The sequence below is a fragment of the Gnatocerus cornutus genome, unplaced genomic scaffold, assembly GCF_029298725.1.
Source record: "Gnatocerus cornutus isolate USDA-ARS CGAHR unplaced genomic scaffold, icGnaCorn1.1 ctg00000041.1, whole genome shotgun sequence".
In the NCBI taxonomy this organism is placed as follows: domain Eukaryota; kingdom Metazoa; phylum Arthropoda; class Insecta; order Coleoptera; family Tenebrionidae; genus Gnatocerus; species Gnatocerus cornutus.
Window position 1 is genome coordinate 160,341 of NW_028275390.1, and position 13,256 is coordinate 173,596.

Consider the following 13,256-nt stretch of genomic DNA (forward strand, 5'->3'; position numbering starts at 1 on the left):
CGAAATATGCGGTTTTCTGTAAGAATTTTGATGATTTCGTGCAGAATTCTGCTGTTTTCTTGCAATTCAGCCGTTGAATGTTGGTAAAAAGTCATGATTTTGTAGATTTCGTGCACTTCTTTGCGAATTCAAGATAGAAAACAACGAAAATCAGCGAGAAATCGTCGTTTTGCATCGAAATATGCGGTTTTCTCTAAGAATTTTGACGATTTCGTGCAGAATTCTGCTGTTTTCTTGCAATTCAGCCGTTGAATCTTGGTAAAAAGTCTTGATTTTGTAGATTTCGTGCTCTTCTTTGCGAATTCAAGCCAGAAAACATCGAAAATCGGCGAAAAATCGTCGTTTTGCATCGAATTATGCGGTTTTCTGTAAGAATTTTGATGATTTCGTGCAGAATTCTGCTGTTTTCTTGAAATTCAGCCGTTGAATCTTGGTAAAAAGTCATGATTTTGTAGATTTCGTGCTCTTCTTTGCGAATTCAAGACGGAAAACAACGAAAATCAGCGAGAAATCGTCGTTTTGCATCGAAATATGCGGTTTTCTCTAAGAATTTTGATGATTTCGTGCAGAATTCTGCTGTTTTCTTGCAATTCAGCCGTTGAATCTTGGTAAAAAGTCATGATTTTGTAGATTTCGTGCTCTTCTTTGCAAATTCAAGATAGAAAACAACGAAAATCAGCGAGAAATCGTCGTTTTCCATCGAAATATGCAGTTTTCTCTAAGAATTTTGATGATTTCGTGCAGAATTCTGCTGTTTTCTTGCAATTCAGCCGTTGAATCTTGGTAAAAAGTCATGATTTTGTAGACTTCGTGCTCTTCTTTGCGAATTTAAGATAGAAAACAACGAAAATCGGCGAGAAATCGTTGTTTTGCATCGAAATTAGCGGTTTTCTCTAAGAATTTTGATGATTTCGTGCAGAATTCTGCTGTTTTCTTGCAATTCAGCCGTTGAATCTTGGTAAAAAGTCATAATTTTGTAGATTTCGTGCTCTTCTTTGCGAATTCAAGCCAGAAAACAACGAAAATCGGCGAAAAATCGTTGTTTTGCATCGAAAAATGCGGTTTTCTGTAAGAATTTTGATGATTTCGTGCAGAATTCTGCTGTTTTCTCGCAATTCAGCCGTTGAATCTTGGTAAAAAGTCATGATTTTGTAGATTTCGTGCTCTTCTTTGCGAATTCAAGCCAGAAAACAACGAAAATCGGCGAGAAATCGTCGTTTTGCATCGAAATATGCGGTTTTCTGTAAGAATTTTGATGATTTCGTGCAGAATTCTGCTGTTTTCTTGCAATTCAGCCGTTGAATCTTGGTAAAAAGTGATGATTTTGTATATTTCGTGCTCTTCTTTGCGAGTTCAAGCCAGAAAACAACGAAAATCGGCGAGAAATCGTCGTTTTGCATCGAAATATGCGGTTTTCTGTAAGAATTTTGATGATTTCGTGCAGAATTCTGCTGTTTTCTTGCAATTCAGCCGTTGAATCTTGGTAAAAAGTCATGATTTTGTAGATTTCGTGCTCTTCTTTGCGAATTCAAGCCAGAAAACCACGAAGATCGGCGAGAAATCGTCGTTTTGCATCGAAATATGCGGTTTTCTCTAAGAATTTTGATGATTTCGTGCAGAATTCTGCTGTTTTCTTGCAATTCAGCCGTTGAATGTTGGTAAAAAGTCATGATTTTGTAGATTTCGTGCTCTTCTTTGCGAATTCAAGCCAGAAAACAACGAAAATCGGCGAGAAATCGTCGTTTTGCATCGAAATATGCGGTTTTCTGTAAGAATTTTGATGATTTCGTGCAGAATTCTGCTGTTTTCTTGCAATTCAGCTGTTGAATCTTGGTAAAAAATGATGATTTTGTAGATTTCGTGCTCTTATTTGCGAATTCAAGCCAGAAAACAACGAAAATCGGCGATAAATCGTTGTTTTGCATCGAAAAATGTGGTTTTCTGTAAGAATTTTGATGATTTCGTGCAGAATTCTGCTGTTTTCTCGAAATTCAGCCGTTGAATCTTGGTAAAAAGTCATGATTTTGTATATTTCGTGCTCTTCTTTGCGAATTCAAGCCAGAAAACAACGAAAATCGGCGAGAAATCGTCGTTTTGCATCGAAATATGCGGTTTTCTGTGAGAATTTTGATGATTTCGTGCAGAATTCTGCTGTTTTCTTGCAATTCAGCCGTTGAATCTTGGTAAAAAGTTATGATTTTGTAGATTTCGTGCTCTTCTTTGCGAATTCAAGCCAGAAAACCACGAAGATCGGCGAGAAATCGTCGTTTTGCATCGAAATATGCGGTTTTCTCTAAGAATTTTGATGATTTCGTGCAGAATTCTGCTGTTTTCTTGCAATTCAGCCGTTGAATGTTGGTAAAAAGTCATGATTTTGTAGATTTCGTGCTCTTCTTTGCGAATTCAAGCCAGAAAACAACGAAAATCGGCGAGAAATCGTCGTTTTGCATCGAAATATGCGGTTTTCTGTAAGAATTTTGATGATTTCGTGCAGAATTCTGCTATTTTCTTGCAATTCAGCTGTTGAATCTTGGTAAAAAGTCATGATCTTGTAGATTTCGTGCTCTTCTTTGCGAATTCAAGATAGAAAACAACGAAAATCAGCGAGAAATCGTCGTTTTGCATCGAAATATGCGGTTTTCTCTAAGAATTTTGATGATTTCGTGCAGAATTCTGCTGTTTTCTTGCAATTCAGCCGTTGAATGTTGGTAAAAAGTTATGATTTTGTAGATTTCGTGCTCTTCTTTGCGAATTCAAGCCAGAAAACCACGAAGATCGGCGAGAAATCGTCGTTTTGCATCGAAATATGCGGTTTTCTCTAAGAATTTTGATGATTTCGTGCAGAATTCTGCTGTTTTCTTGCAATTCAGCCGTTGAATCTTGGTAAAAAGTTATGATTTTGTAGATTTCGTGCTCTTCTTTGCGAATTCAAGCCAGAAAACCACGAAGATCGGCGAGAAATCGTCGTTTTGCATCGAAATATGCGGTTTTCTCTAAGAATTTTGATGATTTCGTGCAGAATTCTGCTGTTTTCTTGCAATTCAGCCGTTGAATGTTGGTAAAAAGTCATGATTTTGTAGATTTCGTGCTCTTCTTTGCGAATTCAAGCCAGAAAACAACGAAAATCGGCGAGAAATCGTCGTTTTGCATCGAAATATGCGGTTTTCTGTAAGAATTTTTATGATTTCGTGCAGAATTCTGCTATTTTCTTGCAATTCAGCCGTTGAATCTTGGTAAAAAGTCATGATTTTGTAGATTTCGTGCTCTTCTTTGCGAATTCAAGCCAGAAAACCACGAAGATCGGCGAGAAATCGTCGTTTTGCATCGAAATATGCGGTTTTCTCTAAGAATTTTGATGATTTCGTGCAGAATTCTGCTGTTTTCTTGCAATTCAGCCGTTGAATGTTGGTAAAAAGTCATGATTTTGTAGATTTCGTGCTCTTCTTTGCGAATTCAAGCCAGAAAACAACGAAAATCGGCGAGAAATCGTCGTTTTGCATCGAAATATGCGGTTTTCTGTAAGAATTTTGATGATTTCGTGCAGAATTCTGCTGTTTTCTTGCAATTCAGCTGTTGAATCTTGGTAAAAAATGATGATTTTGTAGATTTCGTGCTCTTATTTGCGAATTCAAGCCAGAAAACAACGAAAATCGGCGATAAATCGTTGTTTTGCATCGAAAAATGTGGTTTTCTGTAAGAATTTTGATGATTTCGTGCAGAATTCTGCTGTTTTCTCGAAATTCAGCCGTTGAATCTTGGTAAAAAGTCATGATTTTGTATATTTCGTGCTCTTCTTTGCGAATTCAAGCCAGAAAACAACGAAAATCGGCGAGAAATCGTCGTTTTGCATCGAAATATGCGGTTTTCTGTGAGAATTTTGATGATTTCGTGCAGAATTCTGCTGTTTTCTTGCAATTCAGCCGTTGAATCTTGGTAAAAAGTTATGATTTTGTAGATTTCGTGCTCTTCTTTGCGAATTCAAGCCAGAAAACCACGAAGATCGGCGAGAAATCGTCGTTTTGCATCGAAATATGCGGTTTTCTCTAAGAATTTTGATGATTTCGTGCAGAATTCTGCTGTTTTCTTGCAATTCAGCCGTTGAATGTTGGTAAAAAGTCATGATTTTGTAGATTTCGTGCTCTTCTTTGCGAATTCAAGCCAGAAAACAACGAAAATCGGCGAGAAATCGTCGTTTTGCATCGAAATATGCGGTTTTCTGTAAGAATTTTGATGATTTCGTGCAGAATTCTGCTATTTTCTTGCAATTCAGCTGTTGAATCTTGGTAAAAAGTCATGATCTTGTAGATTTCGTGCTCTTCTTTGCGAATTCAAGATAGAAAACAACGAAAATCAGCGAGAAATCGTCGTTTTGCATCGAAATATGCGGTTTTCTCTAAGAAATTTGATGATTTCGTGCAGAATTCTGCTGTTTTCTTGCAATTCAGCTGTTGAATCTTGGTAAAAAGTGATGATTATGTAGATTTCGTGCTCTTCTTTGCAAATTCAAGCCAGAAAACAACGAAAATCGGCAAGAAATCGTCGTTTTGCATCGAAATATGCGGTTTTCTCTAAGAATTTTGACGATTTCGTGCAGAATTCTGCTGTTTTCTTGCAATTCAGCCGTTGAATCTTGGTAAAAGTCATGATTTTGTAGATTTCGTGCTCTTCTTTGCGAATTCAAGATAGAAAACAACGAAAATCAGCGAGAAATCGTCGTTTTGCATCGAAATATGCGGTTTTCTGTAAGAATTTTGATGATTTCGTGCAGAATTCTGCTGTTTTCTTGCAATTCAGCCGTTGAATCTTGGTAAAAAGTCATGATTTTGTAGATTTCGTGCTCTTCTTTTCGAATTCAAGCCAGAAAACCACGAAAATCGGCGAGAAATCATCGTTTTGCATCGAAATATGCGGTTTTCTCTAAGAATTTTGATGATTTCGTGCAGAATTCTGCTGTTTTCTTGCAATTCAGCCGTTGAATCTTGGTAAAAAGTCATGATTTTGTAGATTTCGTGCTCTTCTTTGCGAATTCAAGATAGAAAACAACGAAAATCAGCGAGAAATCGTCGTTTTGCATCGAAATATGCGGTTTTCTCTAAGAATTTTGATGATTTCGTGCAGAATGCTGCTGTTTTCTTGCAACTCAGCCGTTGAATCTTGGTAAAAAGCCATGATTTTGTAGATTTCGTGCTCTGCTTTGCGAATTCATGCCAGAAAACAACGAAAATCGGCGAGAAATCGTCGTTTTGCATCGAAATATGCGGTTTTCTGTTAGAATTTTGATGATTTCGTGCAGAATTCTGCTGTTTTCTTGCAATTCAGCCGTTGAATCTTGGTAAAAAGTCATGATTTTGTAGATTTGGTGCTCTTCTTTGCGAATTCATGCCAGAAAACAACGAAAATCGGCGAGAAATCGTCGTTTTGCATCGAAATATGCGGTTTTCTGTTAGAATTTTGATGATTTCGTGCAGAATTCTGCTGTTTTCTTGCAATTCAGCCGTTGAATCTTGGTAAAAAGTCATGATTTTGTAGATTTCGTGCTCTTCTTTGCGAATTCAAGCCAGAAAACCACGAAGATCGGCGAGAAATCGTCGTTTTGCATCGAAATATGCGGTTTTCTCTAAGAATTTTGATGATTTCGTGCAGAATTCTGCTGTTTTCTTGCAATTCAGCTGTTGAATGTTGGTAAAAAGTCATGATTTTGAAGATTTCGTGCTCTTCTTTGCGAATTCAAGCCAGAAAACAACGAAAATCGGCGAGAAATCGTCGTTTTGCATCGAAATATGCGGTTTTTTGTGAAAATCGGCGAGAAATCGTCGTTTTGCATCGAAATATGCGGTTTTCTGTAGGAATTTTGATGATTTCGTGCAGAATTCTGCTGTTTTCTTGCAATTCAGCCGTTGAATCTTGGTAAAAAGTCATGATTTTGTAGATTTCGTGCTCTTCTTTGCGAATTCAAGCCAGAAATCAACGAAAATCGGCGAAAAATCGTCGTTTTGCATCGAAATATGCGGTTTTCTGTAAGAATTTTGATGATTTCGTGCAGAATTCTGCTGTTTTCTTGCAATTCAGCCGTTGAATCTTGGTAAAAGTCATGATTTTGTGGATTTCGTGCTCGTCTTTGCGAATTGAAGCCAGAAAACAACGAAAATCGGCGAGAAATCGTTGTTTTGCATCGAAATATGCGGTTTTCTGTAGGAATTTTGATGATTTTGTGCAGAATTCTGCTGTTTTCTTGCAATTCAGCCGTTGAATCTTGGTAAAAAATCATGATTTTGTAGATTTCGTGTTCTTATTTGCGAATTCAAGCCAGAAAACAACGAAAATCGGCGATAAATCGTTGTTTTGCATCGAAAAATGCGGTTTTTTGTAAGAATTTTGATGATTTCGTGCAGAATTCTGCTGTTTTCTTGCAATTCAGCCGTTGAATCTTAGTAAAAAGTCATGATTTTGTAGATTTCGTGCTTTTTTTTTGCGAATTCAAGCCAGAAAACAACGAAAATCGGCGAGAAATCGTCGTTTTGCATCGAAATATGCGGTTTTCTGTTGGAATTTTGATGATTTCGTGCAGAATTCTGCTGTTTTCTTGCAATTCAGCCGTTGAATGTTGGTAAAAAGTCATGATTTTGTAGATTTCGTGCTCATCTTTGCGAATTCAAGCCAGAAATCAACGAAAATCGGCGAAAAATCGTTTTGCATCGAAATATGCGGTTTTCTGTAAGAATTTTGATGATTTCGTGCAGAAGTCTGCTGTTTTCTTGCAATTCAGCCGTTGAATCTTGGTAAAAAATCATGATTTTGTAGATTTCGTGCTCTTATTTGCGAATTCAAGCCAGAAAACAACGAAAATCGGCGATAAATCGTTGTTTTGCATCGAAAAATGCGGTTTTTTGTAAGAATTTTGATGATTTCGTGCAGAATTCTGCTGTTTTCTTGCAATTCAGCCGTTGAATCTTGGTAAAAAGTCATGATTTTGTAGATTTCGTGCTTTTCTTTGCGAATTCAAGCCAGAAAACAACGAAAATCGGCGAGAAATCGTCGTTTTGCATCGAAATGTGCGGTTTTCTGTAAGAATTTTGATGATTTCGTGCAGAATTCTGCTGTTTTCTTGCAATTCAGCCGTTGAATCTTGGTAAAAAGTCATGATTTTGTAGATTTGGTGCTCTTCTTTGCGAATTCATGCCAGAAAACAACGAAAATCGGCGAGAAATCGTCGTTTTGCATCGAAATATGCGGTTTTCTGTAAGAATTTTGATGATTTCGTGCAGAATTCTGCTGTTTTCTTGCAATTCAAGCGTTGAATCTTGGTAAAAAGTCATGATTTTGTAGATTTCGTGCTCTTCTTTGCGAATTCAAGCCAGAAAACAACGAAAATCGGCGAGAAATCGTCGTTTTGCATCGAAATATGCGGTTTTCTGTAAGAATTTTGATGATTTCGTGCAGAATTCTGCTGTTTTCTTGCAATTCAGCCGTTGAATCTTGGTAAAAAGTCATGATTTTGTAGATTTCGTGCTCTTCTTTGCGAATTTAAGCCAGAAAACAACGAAAATCGGCGAGAAATCGTCGTTTTGCATCGAAATATGCGGTTTTCTCTAAGAATTTTGACGATTTCGTGCAGAATTCTGCTGTTTTCTTGCAATTCAGCCGTTGAATCTTGGTAAAAAGTCATGATTTTGTAGATTTCGTGCTCTTCTTTGCGAATTTAAGATAGAAAACAACGAAAATCGGCGAGAAATCGTTGTTTTGCATCGAAATTAGCGGTTTTCTCTAAGAATTTTGATGATTTCGTGCAGAATTCTGCTGTTTTCTTGCAATTCAGCCGTTGAATCTTGGTAAAAAGTCATAATTTTGTAGATTTCGTGCTCTTCTTTGCGAATTCAAGCCAGAAAACAACGAAAATCGGCGAAAAAATCGTCGTTTTGCATCGAAATATGCGGTTTTCTGTAAGAATTTTGATGGTTTCGTGCAGAATTCTGCTGTTTTCTTGCAATTCAGCCGTTGAATCTTGGTAAAAAGTCATGATTTTGTAGATTTCGTGCTCTTCTTTGCAAATTCAAGATAGAAAACAACGAAAATCAGCGAGAAATCGTCGTTTTCCATCGAAATATGCAGTTTTCTCTAAAAATTTTGATGATTTCGTGCAGAATTCTGCTGTTTTCTTGCAATTCAGCCGTTGAATCTTGGTAAAAAGTCATAATTTTGTAGATTTCGTGCTCTTCTTTGCGAATTCAAGCCAGAAAACAACGAAAATCGGCGAGAAATCGTCGTTTTGCATCGAAATATGCGGTTTTCTGTAAGAATTTTGATGGTTTCGTGCAGAATTCTGCTGTTTTCTTGCAATTCAGCCGTTGAATCTTGGTAAAAAGACATGATTTTGTAGATTTCGTGCTCTTCTTTGCGAATTCAAGCCGAGAAAACCACGAAGATCGGCGAGAAATGGTCGTTTTGCATCGAACTATGCGGTTTTCTCTAAGAATTTTGATGATTTCGTGCAGAATTCTGCTGTTTTCTTGCAATTCAGCCGTTGAATCTTGGTAAAAAGTGATGATTTTGTATATTTCGTGCTCTTCTTTGCGAATTCAAGCCAGAAAACAACGAAAATCGGCGATAAATCGTTGTTTTGCATCGAAAAATGTGGTTTTCTCTAAGAATTTTGATGATTTCGTGCAGAATTCTGCTGTTTTCTTGCAATTCAGCTGTTGAATGTTGGTAAAAAGTCATGATTTTGAAGATTTCGTGCTCTTCTTTGCGAATTCAAGCCAGAAAACAACGAAAATCGGCGAGAAATCGTCGTTTTGCATCGAAATATGCGGTTTTTTGTGAAAATCGGCGAGAAATCGTCGTTTTGCATCGAAATATGCGGTTTTCTGTAGGAATTTTGATGATTTCGTGCAGAATTCTGCTGTTTTCTTGCAATTCAGCCGTTGAATCTTGGTAAAAAGTCATGATTTTGTAGATTTCGTGCTCTTCTTTGCGAATTCAAGCCAGAAATCAACGAAAATCGGCGAAAAATCGTCGTTTTGCATCGAAATATGCGGTTTTCTGTAAGAATTTTGATGATTTCGTGCAGAATTCTGCTGTTTTCTTGCAATTCAGCCGTTGAATCTTGGTAAAATGTCATGATTTTGTGGATTTCGTGCTCGTCTTTGCGAATTGAAGCCAGAAAACAACGAAAATCGGCGAGAAATCGTTGTTTTGCATCGAAATATGCGGTTTTCTGTAGGAATTTTGATGATTTTGTGCAGAATTCTGCTGTTTTCTTGCAATTCAGCCGTTGAATCTTGGTAAAAAAATCATGATTTTGTAGATTTCGTGTTCTTATTTGCGAATTCAAGCCAGAAAACAACGAAAATCGGCGATAAATCGTTGTTTTGCATCGAAAAATGCGGTTTTTTGTAAGAATTTTGATGATTTCGTGCAGAATTCTGCTGTTTTCTTGCAATTCAGCCGTTGAATCTTAGTAAAAAGTCATGATTTTGTAGATTTCGTGCTTTTTTTTTGCGAATTCAAGCCAGAAAACAACGAAAATCGGCGAGAAATCGTCGTTTTGCATCGAAATATGCGGTTTTCTGTTAGAATTTTGATGATTTCGTGCAGAATTCTGCTGTTTTCTTGCAATTCAGCCGTTGAATGTTGGTAAAAAGTCATGATTTTGTAGATTTCGTGCTCATCTTTGCGAATTCAAGCCAGAAATCAACGAAAATCGGCGAAAAATCGTTTTGCATCGAAATATGCGGTTTTCTGTAAGAATTTTGATGATTTCGTGCAGAAGTCTGCTGTTTTCTTGCAATTCAGCCGTTGAATCTTGGTAAAAAATCATGATTTTGTAGATTTCGTGCTCTTATTTGCGAATTCAAGCCAGAAAACAACGAAAATCGGCGATAAATCGTTGTTTTGCATCGAAAAATGCGGTTTTTTTGTAAGAATTTTGATGATTTCGTGCAGAATTCTGCTGTTTTCTTGCAATTCAGCCGTTGAATCTTGGTAAAAAGTCATGATTTTGTAGATTTCGTGCTTTTCTTTGCGAATTCAAGCCAGAAAACAACGAAAATCGGCGAGAAATCGTCGTTTTGCATCGAAATGTGCGGTTTTCTGTAAGAATTTTGATGATTTCGTGCAGAATTCTGCTGTTTTCTTGCAATTCAGCCGTTGAATCTTGGTAAAAAGTCATGATTTTGTAGATTTGGTGCTCTTCTTTGCGAATTCATGCCAGAAAACAACGAAAATCGGCGAGAAATCGTCGTTTTGCATCGAAATATGCGGTTTTCTGTAAGAATTTTGATGATTTCGTGCAGAATTCTGCTGTTTTCTTGCAATTCAAGCGTTGAATCTTGGTAAAAAGTCATGATTTTGTAGATTTCGTGCTCTTCTTTGCGAATTCAAGCCAGAAAACAACGAAAATCGGCGAGAAATCGTCGTTTTGCATCGAAATATGCGGTTTTCTGTAAGAATTTTGATGATTTCGTGCAGAATTCTGCTGTTTTCTTGCAATTCAGCCGTTGAATCTTGGTAAAAAGTCATGATTTTGTAGATTTCGTGCTTTTTTAGGCAAATTCAAGATAGAAAACAACGATAATCAGCGAGAAATCGTTGTTTTGCATCGAAATATGCAGTTTTCTCTAAGAATTTTGATGATTTCGTGCAGAATTCTGCTGTTTTCTTGCAATTCAGCCGTTGAATCTTGGTAAAAAGTCATGATTTTGTAGATTTCGTGCTCTTCTTTGCGAATTTAAGCCAGAAAACAACGAAAATCGGCGAGAAATCGTCGTTTTGCATCGAAATATGCGGTTTTCTCTAAGAATTTTGACGATTTCGTGCAGAATTCTGCTGTTTTCTTGCAATTCAGCCGTTGAATCTTGGTAAAAAGTCATGATTTTGTAGATTTCGTGCTCTTCTTTGCAAATTCAAGATAGAAAACAACGAAAATCAGCGAGAAATCGTCGTTTTCCATCGAAATATGCAGTTTTCTCTAAAAATTTTGATGATTTCGTGCAGAATTCTGCTGTTTTCTTGCAATTCAGCCGTTGAATCTTGGTAAAAAGTCATAATTTTGTAGATTTCGTGCTCTTCTTTGCGAATTCAAGCCAGAAAACAACGAAAATCGGCGAGAAATCGTCGTTTTGCATCGAAATATGCGGTTTTCTGTAAGAATTTTGATGATTTCGTGCAGAATTCTGCTGTTTTCTTGCAATTCAGCCGTTGAATCTCGGTAAAAAGTGATGATTTTGTAGATTTCGTGCTCTTCTTTGCGAATTGAAGCCAGAAAACAACGAAAATCGGCGAGAAATCGTTGTTTTGCATCGAAATATGCGGTTTTCTGTAAGAATTTTGATGATTTCGTGCAGAATTCTGCTGTTTTCTTGCAATTCAGCCGTTGAATCTTGGTAAAAAATCATGATTTTGTAGATTTCGTGCTCTTATTTTCGAATTCAAGCCAGAAAACAACGAAAATCGGCGATAAATCGTTGTTTTGCATCGAAAAATGCGGTTTTCTGTAAGAATTTTGATGATTTCGTGCAGAATTCTGCTGTTTTCTCGCAATTCAGCCGTTGAATCTTGGTAAAAAGTCATGATTTTGTAGATTTCGTGCTCTTCTTTGCGAATTCAAGCCAGAAAACAACGAAAATCGGCGAGAAATCGTCGTTTTGCATCGAAATATGCGGTTTTCTGTAAGAATTTTGATGATTTCGTGCAGAATTCTGCTGTTTTCTTGCAATTCAGCCGTTGAATCTTGGTAAAAAGACATGATTTTGTAGATTTCGTGCTCTTCTTTGCGAATTCAAGCCAGAAAACCACGAAGATCGGCGAGAAATCGTCGTTTTGCATCGAACTATGCGGTTTTCTCTAAGAATTTTGATGATTTCGTGCAGAATTCTGCTGTTTTCTTGCAATTCAGCCGTTGAATCTTGGTAAAAAGTGATGATTTTGTATATTTCGTGCTCTTCTTTGCGAATTCAAGCCAGAAAACAACGAAAATCGGCGATAAATCGTTGTTTTGCATCGAAAAATGTGGTTTTCTGTAAGAATTTTGATGATTTCGTGCAGAATTCTGCTGTTTTCTCGAAATTCAGCCGTTGAATCTTGGTAAAAAGTCATGATTTTGTATATTTCGTGCTCTTCTTTGCGAATTCAAGCCAGAAAACAACGAAAATCGGCGAGAAATCGTCGTTTTGCATCGAAATATGCGGTTTTGTGTGAGAATTTTGATGATTTCGTGCAGAATTCTGCTGTTTTCTTGCAATTCAGCCGTTGAATCTTGGTAAAAAGTCATGATTTTGTAGATTTCGTGCTCTTCTTTGCGAATTTAAGCCAGAAAACAACGAAAATCGGCGAGAAATCGTCGTTTTGCATCGAAATATGCGGTTTTCTCTAAGAATTTTGACGATTTCGTGCAGAATTCTGCTGTTTTCTTGCAATTCAGCCGTTGAATCTTGGTAAAAAGTCATGATTTTGTAGATTTCGTGCTCTTCTTTGCGAATTTAAGATAGAAAACAACGAAAATCGGCGAGAAATCGTTGTTTTTCATCGAAATTAGCGGTTTTCTCTAAGAATTTTGATGATTTCGTGCAGAATTCTGCTGTTTTCTTGCAACTCAGCCGTTGAATCTTGGTAAAAAGTCATAATTTTTTAGATTTCGTGCTTTTCTTTGCGAATTCAAGCCAAAAAACAACGAAAATCGGCGAAAAATCGTCGATTTGCATCGAAATATGCGGTTTTCTGTAAGAATTTTGATGGTTTCGTGCAGAATTCTGCTGTTTTCTTGCAATTTAGCCGTTGAATCTTGGTAAAAAGTCATGATTTTGCAGATTTCGTGCTCTTCTTTGCAAATTCAAGATAGAAAACAACGAAAATCAGCGAGAAATCGTCGTTTTCCATCGAAATATGCAGTTATCTCTAAGAATTTTGATGATTTCGTGCAGAATTCTGCTGTTTTCTTGCAATTCAGCCGTTGAATCTTGGTAAAAAGTCATAATTTTGTAGATTTCGTGCTCTTCTTTGCGAATTCAAGCCAGAAAACAACGAAAATCGGCGAGAAATCGTCGTTTTGCATCGAAATATGCGGTTTTCTGTGAGAATTTTGATGATTTCGTGCAGAATTCTGCTGTTTTCTTGCAATTCAGCCGTTGAATCTTGGTAAAAAGTCATGATTTTGTAGATTTCGTGCTCTTCTTTGCGAATTTAAGCCAGAAAACAACGAAAATCGGCGAGAAATCGTCGTTTTGCATCGAAATATGCGGTTTTCTCTAAGAATTTTGACG